General features: G+C 40.4%; 1 protein-coding gene across 5 annotated transcripts in view; it reads right to left on the bottom strand.

Moving 5' to 3' along the window:
- Positions 1-10,512, bottom strand: part of PHKB (phosphorylase kinase regulatory subunit beta) — a 238,194-nt gene that overhangs the window by 131,626 nt on the left and 96,056 nt on the right. The window lies entirely within an intron of this gene.

Genomic DNA, 10,512 nt, shown 5'->3' with positions numbered 1-10,512 from the left:
CAGACATTTCTCAAAAGATATACAAATGGCCAACCAACATGAAAAAAATGCCACTAATGTCAGTAATCATCAGGGAAATGCATATTAAAACCACAGTGAGATACCACCTTACCCCAGCCAGAATTACCATTATTAAAAAGTCAAAAAACAACAGATGTTGGTGTGGATGCAGTGAAAAGGGAACATTTATACACTATTGATGGGAATGAAAGTTAGTATGATATTTATGAAAGACAGTATGGAAATTTCTCCAAGAACTAAAAGTAGATCTACCATCCAATCCAGCAATCCCACTACTGGGTATCTACCAAAGGAAAAAAAGTCATCATATAAAAAAGATACCTGCATGTCTATTTTTATCACAGCATAATTCAAAATTATAAAGACATGGAATCAACTTAAGTGCCTATCAACCCATAAGTGGATTAAAAAAAAATGTGACATACACACACACACACACACACCATGGATTGCTACTCAGCCAAAAAAAAAAAAAAAAAAAAGAATGAAATAATGTCTTTTGCAGCAATGTGGATGCAATTGGGGGCCTTATCCTAGGTGAAGTATCTCAGGAATGAAAAACCAAATGCCACATCTTCTCCCTTGCAAGTGGGAGCTAAATGAAGGGTACACAAAGGCATACAGAATGGTATAGGGGACACTGGAGACTCAGAAGATGGGAGGGTGAGAGGGGGCTGAGGGATAAATAATTACCTACTGAGTACGATGTACATTATTTGGGTGATGGGTACCCTTAACGTCCAGACTTCCTCAGTATAAAATTCATCCATGTAACCAAAAACCATTTGTATCCCTAAATAGAAATACAATTTAAAAAAGAAAAAGAAAAACAGAAAGTAGGGTCCAAATATTAAGAAAGAATGTTAAACCTACTCTGTGCCCTAGAAATGGAACAACAAAGTCTGAATGACAGCACATCTTTTTACAGCATGGTTTCCTGAATATTTTAAGCCCACTGGTAAGACCTGATGCTCAGAAAAAAATGATTCCCTTGAAAATATTACTACTTATTGACAATATACCTGGTCATCCAAGAGCTCTAATGGAGATGCACAAGAAGATTTAATGTTTTCATTTCTACTAACACAACATTCATTCTGCAGTCCATGGATCAAGGATTAATTTTACTTTCAAGTTTTATTATTTAAGAAATGTCTTGCAAGGCAACAGCTGCCATAGATAGTGATTCTTCTGACGGATTTGAGCAAAGTAAATTGAAAATCAGGGAAGGACTCGCCATTCTAGATGCCACTAAGAACATTCAAGATTCATGAGAGAAGTCAAAATGTCAATATTAACAGGAGTTTGGAAGAAGCTGATTCCAAATGTCATGGATAAGTGTGAGGAGTTCAAGACTTCAACGGAAGAAGAGTGAGCAGATGTGGTGGAAATAGCAAAAGAACTAGAATTAGAAGTGGACCATAAAATGAGACTAAATTCCTGTAAACTCATGATAAAACTTGAATGGACGAGGAATTGATTCTTACGGATGAGCAAAGAAAGTGGTTCTTGAGATGAAATTTACTCCTGGTAAACAGCTGTGAATATTATTGAGTTGACAACAAAGGATTTAGAATACTTCTCATACTTAGCTGATAAAGCAGTGGCAGGGTTTGGGAGGACTGAGTCCGATTTTGAGAGAAGTTCTAATGTGGGTATAATGCTATCAAACAGCATCATGTGTTACAGAGAAATCTATTGTGAAAGGAAGAGTCCTTCAATGTGGCAAACTTCATTGTTGTCTTATTTTGAGAAATTGTCACAGCCATTCCAATCTTCAGCAACCACCAGCCTGATCAGTCAGCAGCCATCAAGACCGGGGCAAGACCTTCCATCAGCAAGAAGTTTACAACTCACTGAAGGTTCCGATGACTGTTAGCATTTTTAAGCAATAATGTATTTTTAACTGAGGCAAAGTCCTTTTTCCAAGATGGACACCCACAATGACAAAACCACACCACTGGAGGGTGCTGATCCCACCCTGCTGATTCTCAACTCAAAAGAGGCTGGAGGAGGCAGAAGCTGCATCTCTTTTTGTTCAGCGATTTGTTGCTTTTGTCTACCAGTGCAGGAAATCCTTTAAGATAAAAAATAAAATACTGCTGAACAACCTGTGGACAGCTAGCTATGTGGACAAAGTGGGGAATGGCCACATCTCTACTGGGAGGTCCTTTCTCTTGGGCTGGCCCATGGCGAACTTCGTGGCCACATTTTGGGCTCTGAAGATTACCAGCTGTGGGTCACTTCTGGCATGAAAAAGGCCCCACGTCCACTCATTGGGCACAAGCATTCTTACAGAATTAAAATGAGCCATCCTCAAGCCATTATGCTCCTGCCACAGGGACAGGGAACTCCATCTCTCCTTCCATCTTTCAGGAGCCCTTCTTTTGGCAGGGGTCTAACACTTGCCAGGACAACCTGTGCATGACTCTACCAGCCTTAAAGCTAGGTCAGCTCTTCAGCTCTTTGGAGCTTCTCTCACAGATGTTTGTGAGAATGACAACATACCCACCCCTCTCTGGATATGCCTTTTTAAAAAGCAACCAAAAAGGGCCACTCAACAGAAGGTATCTTCAGAAAACTGGCAAATATAAAATCATATCGAGCCCTAAAGGAGAAACTAAATTCTGGAGATAAAGTGAACTCGGACAATTTGAGTCCATTCTTCTGGAAACATCATTCTTAAATGAAAGAATATCCAAGGAACTATATTTTCATCCAATCTCTATGATGAATGCCTTGGTGTATTCATCAAGGGAATGAAGAGGAGAAAATAATTGCTATCCAGAGGCTTTTAGACCAGCTGCCAAAAGCCAGTGTTGTTCTCTTGAGATACCTTTTTGGAGTGTACACATTGAACATTCCTCATCCAATCAGATAAAAGCTTATAATTTATCAGCATGTATAGCCCCAAGCATTCTTCAGCTGTCCACTTCCTGCAGCTCAAAACTAGAAAATGCATTCACAAAAAGTCCAGTGTGATGACTCTGATTTTAAAAAAGAGAATTCACAAAAAAGGTTTCTCTTGTACAATTTCTCATTGAAAACTGCCTCATGAGATTTGGAAAAGACATTACTTCCCTCTTTCGGAAGAACTCAGAGTTGTGATAATAGCCAGAAGACTTCAGTGAAAACAGAGCAACCTCTTTAATCCAAGCCAGTGAGAGTCATGGTGGTTTACAAGAAAATCACAACTGTAGAATGATGCCCAGGCCCATCTGGAATGGGTCCACCCAGCTACCTGCCCACTGTTTTTTAAGTCACTGAAGAGTCAAATCTCCATAGTCATATTTCACTCTTCCTTTTCTTTCATTTCCTAAAGTATTCCACTGAGAACAATTTTCCCAAAATGTTTGCAGAATTTTGCTGAATTTGGATTAAATCCTCAGGTTCTTTCCAAAAATAAGTAAATTTCTTGGCAAAAGAATGAACATGTGGCACCTTAAACTAAGACAACCACCATGGATCATGTTTTTAAATCACTTGTTTTTAGTTGAACACCGAATGAGCACCTTCCAACATCCCAGCTCATCCCATTTTCCTTTTCCTTATACCATACATAAATATTTGCAAAAATATTCCCACAAAATATATCTTCTATCTGTCCATCCCTATCATATCGTATTATTACTTTTCAATTGATATAAAATAAATATATATTTTTTTGGAGTAAAAAAGAATTCTATACTTTTAACTCTTACATATAGGTCTTTGATCTATTTCATATTAATTTTTGTATATGGTGTGAAATAGGGGTCCAGATTCATTCCTCTGCATGTGGACATCCAGCTGTCCCAGCACTATTTGTTGACAACTATCCTTTCACCCTGAATTGTCTTTGCACATTCGTGAAAATCGATTGATTACAGATGTGTGGGTTTATTTCTGTACTCTTAATTCTGTTTCACCGATCTCCTTGTCCTTATGCCAGAACCACACTTTTATTTATTGTAGCTTTGTAGTAAGTTTTGAAATTGAAAAGTGTGAGTCCAATTTTGTTCTTTTTCGAGGTTGTTTTGGCTAGTCTGTTTCCTTAACCTTTCCATGTGCATTTTAGAATCAGCTCATCAATTTCTGCAAAGATAGTTGGATTTTTTACATAGATTACATAAACATAGGATGTCTTTCCATTTATTTAGGTCTCCTTTAATATCTCTCAACATTTCTTTGTAGTTTTCAATATACAAGTACAAGAACCTATACAAGTCTCACACTTCTTTTGTGAATCCCCTCTACTTTTAAGATGAGGAAACAAGCCCAGAGCGGCTTTAAAATCCATTCTTACTTCTGCTCTTTGGTGAAAACTTTGTACCCTACTAGAATCTATGCTGACCATTTTACCCTGATTTTTCAAGAATAATTGAGCCAATAATCTGGATTTAAGATGCTATCCTAATGAATCTAATCTGCAGCCTAGCATATCACTGCTAGTGAAGGTTCCCTGCTAGTGAAGGAAGTACTTGCTTCCACAGGTTAAACAAATTTCATGACAATTCATATGGTACTGTTAGCACACTAATAGCAGCAAGCTCTTTGCAGGTCCAAAATTGTTTTAGAGAGAAATAACAAGGGCTGGAACCTAAAGGAATAAAATCCAAGTGAAAGACCTGTGGTGGTTTAAAGCATGTCTGAAATTCTTTGACACTCCTCCCCATCAAGAGATGGAGTCTAATATCCCCTGCTAGAATATGGGCTGGCCTCAATGACTCTAACAAATAGGATGTGGTAGAATTTACACTGTATGACTTCTGAGCCTAGGTCATAGACAGGAAAACAGCTCCCACCTCTCTGCCTGGGATTCTGGGCCTTGGAACCCAGCCACCATGCTGTGAGGGAGCCCATATGGAAAAACATCACATAGGCCTTCCAGTGGAAAGGTCCTGCCAAGGTCTTAGTCAACACTCAGATACCTGAGTGACAAAGCCTTCAAGATAAGCCTAGCCCCAGTCACAATGATGACAAACACATTAGAGACCCTGAGCACAAACTGCCTAGCTTAACCCAGTCTACCATCTTAACAATAAATAATAATGTAAGACAATAATAATAAAAGATTGTTGTTGTTTTTATGCCTCTAAGTTTGGGTTTATTTGCAACAATAGGTAACTGGAAAAAAGCCTAAGTCAGATTGCAAACTGTACCATGTACCCAGAACAAATAGGCCAATTACAATTTTGCATACTGTAAAATAGTAACCAAATTACGGTAGTATCTGAACAAGAATTTTAGAGCCTTAGACCCTAAGGGTTAGAAAAGCCTCTTGGGGTTGTATATTTGGACTGTTTGGGTAAAAACATTCATTGTTAACTTGCTTTCTTCCTTAAGCATGTGTTCCCGATGACCCAGGAGCTCCCTTAGGCCCCAATGCACAAAAACTTACATTCAGTTAACCCAGTAATACCATAAAACTTCCTCCTAGAGTGTGAGGTACATATTTTATTAAATATTTACAGTATTTTGAAATGTCAAGAGAAAATAACTTATTCAAAAGGCGAATACATATGAAATTCAGTACTTAGAAAAACAATGTAGCCAGCCCAAGGTTCTGTCTTTAATGGTACAAAAAAACAGCTATGGGATGAATTTGGAAATTGTCATCTAAATGTGGCATTTTAAAAGAAACAAGGCTGGGCATGGTGGCTCATGCCTGTAATCCCAGCACTTTGGGAGGCCAAGGTGGGAAAGATCACTTGAGGTCAGGAGCTCAAGACCAGCCTGGCCAACATGGCGAAACCCTGTATGTACTACAAATACAAAAATTATCCAGGCTTGGTAGCACATGCCTGTAATCCCAGCTACTAGAGAGGCTGAGGCAGGAGACTTGCCTGAACCCGGGAGCAGAGGTTGCAGTGATCCAAGATCGCACCACTGCACTCCAGCCAGAGCAACAGAGCGAGACTCTGTCTCAAAAAAACAAAAACAAACAAAACAGAAACAAATACTGTATCTGAACTAGAGTAAAATTCACAAATATGTTAATTTATTATCCACTAGTTATTCAAATCTCTGGCAACAGCAAGCTATTTAGAAACCCAAACACAATCATAACATGATCTTACATTTTAATGGCAATTTCTATTGTTGGCAATATATATTGTTGTAAGAAATTTAAAATATTTTAATGGTACAAGACACTCTCAGGAAGCTAAATTATTCTATTATTAGCTATTGAACATATTAATAGTAGATGACTAATATCAATAGAACGTTTACTGATTTGATTATTGCAAGATGGTACCTTAACATCTTTATTCTAATATTCACTGAAGAGAGCTAAAATAAAGCAACATTTGTTTGGGGGATAGTGATTTGTTGCATAAATCAAAGCTTTTATAGAAAAGATAGGTCTGTCTATTTAATTTCACACCTACCATGGAATTCACAAAAGTAACTGGCAGGCATGAGAACTAAATTCACAATCTTCTGCTCATTAACACTGTTTTAAATCCCTGAGCTACTAATCATATTTCCTAGAAGAACAAGGACTTCACAGTACTAAGGTTTCAAAAAATATTCGTGAATTGTTCAGTATGGCAAAGATACATAAAATGAAGCAGAATGGTTGGACAGTAGCTTCTATCATAGTTCGATGATGAAAATATCAAAAATGACTTAAGAAGACTAAGTAGTTACTCTAAGTAATAAGCACCATATGGAATAAAAGGGTCACTGAAAGCCTCTTAAACTGAGTAAAGTGATGCTATGATTGTTATTTATCTGGTATTTTAGTGATGGTTTTATTAGAAAAGTGAAGAGAATAGAACATAAAACCACTTTAAAAAGCTAAAAGTCAGGAGTCTGGCAAGACGGCCAAATAGGAACAGCTCTGGTCTGCAGCTCCCAGCAAGACCAATGCAGAAGGCAGGTGATTTCTGCATTTCCAACTGAGGTATCCGGCTCATCTCACTGGGACTGGTTAGACAGTGGGTGCAGCCCACAGAGAGTGAGCTGAAGCAGGGTGGGGCGTCGCCTCTCCCAGGAAATGCAAGGCTTCAGGGAACTCCCTCCCCTAGCCAAAGGAAGCAGTGAGGGACTCTGCTGTGAGGAACGGTACACTCTGGCCCAGCTACACTTTTCCCACAGTCTTCACAATGCACAGACCAGGAGATTCCCTTAGGTGCCTACACCACCAGGGCCCTGGGTTTCAAGCACAAAACTGGGTGGCCATTTGGGAAGACACCGAGCTAGCTGCAGGAGATTTTTTTCATACCCCAGTGGCACCTGGAACGCCAGGGAGACAGAACCGTTCACTCCCCTGGAAAGGGGGCTGAAGCCAGGGCACCAAGTGGTCTAGCTCAGCAGATCCCACCCCCATAGAGCCCAGCAAGCTAAGATCCACTGGCTTGAAATTCTCGTTGCCAGCACAGCAGTCTGAAGTTGACCTGGGACGCTCCAGCTTGGTGGGGAAAGGGGCGTTCACCATTACTGAGGCTTGAGTAGGTGGTTTTCCCCTCACAGTGTAAACAAAGTCATGGGGAAGTTCCAACTGGGCGGAGCCCACTGCAGCTCAGCAAAGCTGCTGTAGCCAGACTGCCTCTCTAGATTCCTCCTCTCTGGGTAGGGCATCTCTGAAAAAAAGGCAGCAGCCACAGTCAGGGGCTTATACATAAAACTTCCATCTCCCTGGGACAGGGGGAAGGGGCAGCTGTGGGCGCAGCTTCAGCAGACTTAAAGGTCCCTTCTTGCCAGCTGTGAAGAGAGCAGTGGAATTCGAGTCTGCTAAGGGTCAGACTGCCTCCTCAAGTGGGTTCCTGACACCTGTGTCTCCTGACTGGGAGACATTTCCCAGCAGGGGCCGACAGACATCTCATACAGGAGAGATCCAGCTGGCATCTGGCGGGTGCTCCTCTGGGACAAAGCTTCCAGAGGAAGAAACAGGTGGCAATCTTTGCCGTTCTGCAGCCTCCGCTGGTGATACCCAGGCAAACAGGGTCTGGAGTGGACCTCCAGCAAAGTCCAGAAGACCTGTGGCAGACGGCCGTGACTGTTAGAAGCAAAACTAATAAACAGAAAGGAATAGCATCAATATCTTAACAAAAAGGATGTCCACTCAGAGACCCCATCCGAAGGTCACCAACATCAAAGACTAAAGGTAGATAAATCCACGAACAGGGGGAGAAACCAGTGCAAAAAGGCTGAAAATTCCAAAAACCATTAGCCTCTTCTCCTCCAAAGGATCACAACTCCTTGCCAGCAAGGGAACAAAACTGGATGGAGAATGAGTTTGATGAACTGACAGAAGTAGGCTTCAGAATGTGGGTAATAACAAACTCCTCTGAGCTAAAGGAGCATGTTCTAACCAAATGCAAGGAAGCTAACAACTTTGAAAACAGGTTAGATGAATTGCTAACTAGAATAACCGGCTTAGAGAAGAAGATAAATGACCTGACGAAACTGAAAAACACAGCACGAGAACTTCATGACACATACACAAGTATCAAGAGCTGACTCGATCAAGCGGAAGAAAGGATATCAGAGATTGAAGATCAACTTAATGAAATAAAGTGAGAAGACAAGATTAGAGAAAAAATAATGAAAATGAATGAACAAAGCCTCCAAAAAATACAGGACTATGTGGAAAGACCAAACCTATGTTTGGTTGGTGTACCTGAAAGTGATGGGGAGAACGGAACCAGGCTGGAAAACACTCTTCGAGATATTATCCAGGAGAACTTCCCCAACCTAGCAAGACTGACCAAATTCAAATTCAGGAAATACAAAGAACACCACAAAGATACTCCTTGAGAAGAACAACCCCAAGACACATAATTGTCAGACTCACCAAGGTTGAAATGAAGGAAAAAATGTTAAGGGCAGCCAGAGAGAAAGGTTGGGTTACCCACAAAGGGAAGCCCATCAGACTAACAGCAGATCTCTGCAGAAACCCTACACACCAGAAGAGAGTGGGGACCAATATTCAACATTCTTTGTTTTTTGGTGTGTGTGTGTGTGTGTGTGTGTGTGTGTGTGTGTGTGTGTTTTGAGATGGGGTCTTTGTCACAGTGACACAATCTCGGCTCACTGCAAACTCTGCCTCTTGATTTCAATGGGTTCAAGCAATTCTCTGCCTCAGCCTCCCGAATTGCTGGGATTACAGGCACCCGCCACCACACCCGGCTAATTTTTGTATCTTTAGTAGAGACAAGATATCACCATCTTGGCCAGGCTGGTCTCGAACTCCTAACCTTGTGATCCACCTGCCTTGACTTCCCAAAGTGCTGGGATTACAGGTGTGAGCCACCACGGCCTCAACATTCTTAAAGAAAAGAATTTTAAACTCAGAATTTCATATCCAGCCAAACTAAGCTTCATAAGCAAAGGAGAAATAAAATCCTTTACAGACAAGCAAATTCTGAGAGATTTTGTCACCACCAGGCCTGCCTTACAAGAGCTCCTCAAGGAATCACTAAATATGGAAAGGAAAAACCAATACCAGCCACTGCAAAAACATGCCAAATGGTAAACACCATCGACACTATGAAGAAACTGCATGAAGTAACGGGCAAAACAACCAGCTAACATCATAATGACAGGATCCAATTCTCACATACCAATATTAACCTTACATGTAAATGGGCTAAATGCCCCAATTAGAAAACAGAGACTGGAAAACTGGATAAAGAGTAAAGACCCATCAGTTGCTGTATTCAGGAGATCCATCTCATGTGTAAAGACACATAGGCTCAAAATGAAGGGATGGAGGAGTATTTACCAAGCAAATGGAAAGAAAAAAAAAAAGCAGGGGTTGCAATCCTAGTCTCTGATAAAACAGACTTTAAATCAACAAAGATCAAGAGAGACAAAGAACGCCATTACATAATGGTAAAGGGATCAATGCAACAAGAAGAGCTAACTATCCTACTATATCTATATGTGCACCCAATACAGGAGCACCCAGATTCATAAAGCAAGTCCTTAGAGACCTACAAAGAGACTTACACTCCCACACAATAATAGTGGAAGACTTTAACACCCGACTGTCAATATTAGACAGATAACGAGACAGAAAATTAACAAGGATATTCAGGACTTGAACTTAGCTCTGGACCAAGTGGACCTATAGACATCTACAAAACCCTCCCCCTCAAATCAACAGAATATACATTCTTCTCAGCACCACATCGCACTTATTCTAAAACTGACCACATAATTGGAAGTAAAATACTCCTCAGCAAATGTAAAAGAATGGAAATCATAACAAACTGTCTCTCAAACCACAGTGCAATCAAATTAGAACTCAGGATTAAGAAACTCACTCAAAACCACAAAACTACATGGAAACTGAACGACCTGCTCCTGAATGACTGCTGGTTAAATAACGAAATGAAGGCAGAAATAAATAAGTTCTTTGAAACTAACGAGAACAAAGACACAATGTACCAGAATCTCTGGGACACAGCTAAAGCAGTGTTTAGAGGAAAATTTATAGCACTAAATGCCCACAGGAGAAAGTGGGAAAGATCTAAAATCGACACCCTAACATCACAATTA

This window comes from Pongo pygmaeus, chromosome 18, assembly GCF_028885625.2.
Source record: "Pongo pygmaeus isolate AG05252 chromosome 18, NHGRI_mPonPyg2-v2.0_pri, whole genome shotgun sequence".
Taxonomy (NCBI): domain Eukaryota; kingdom Metazoa; phylum Chordata; class Mammalia; order Primates; family Hominidae; genus Pongo; species Pongo pygmaeus.
Note: the sequence above shows the minus strand (reverse complement) of the source record. Positions and strands in the feature narration are given on the sequence as shown.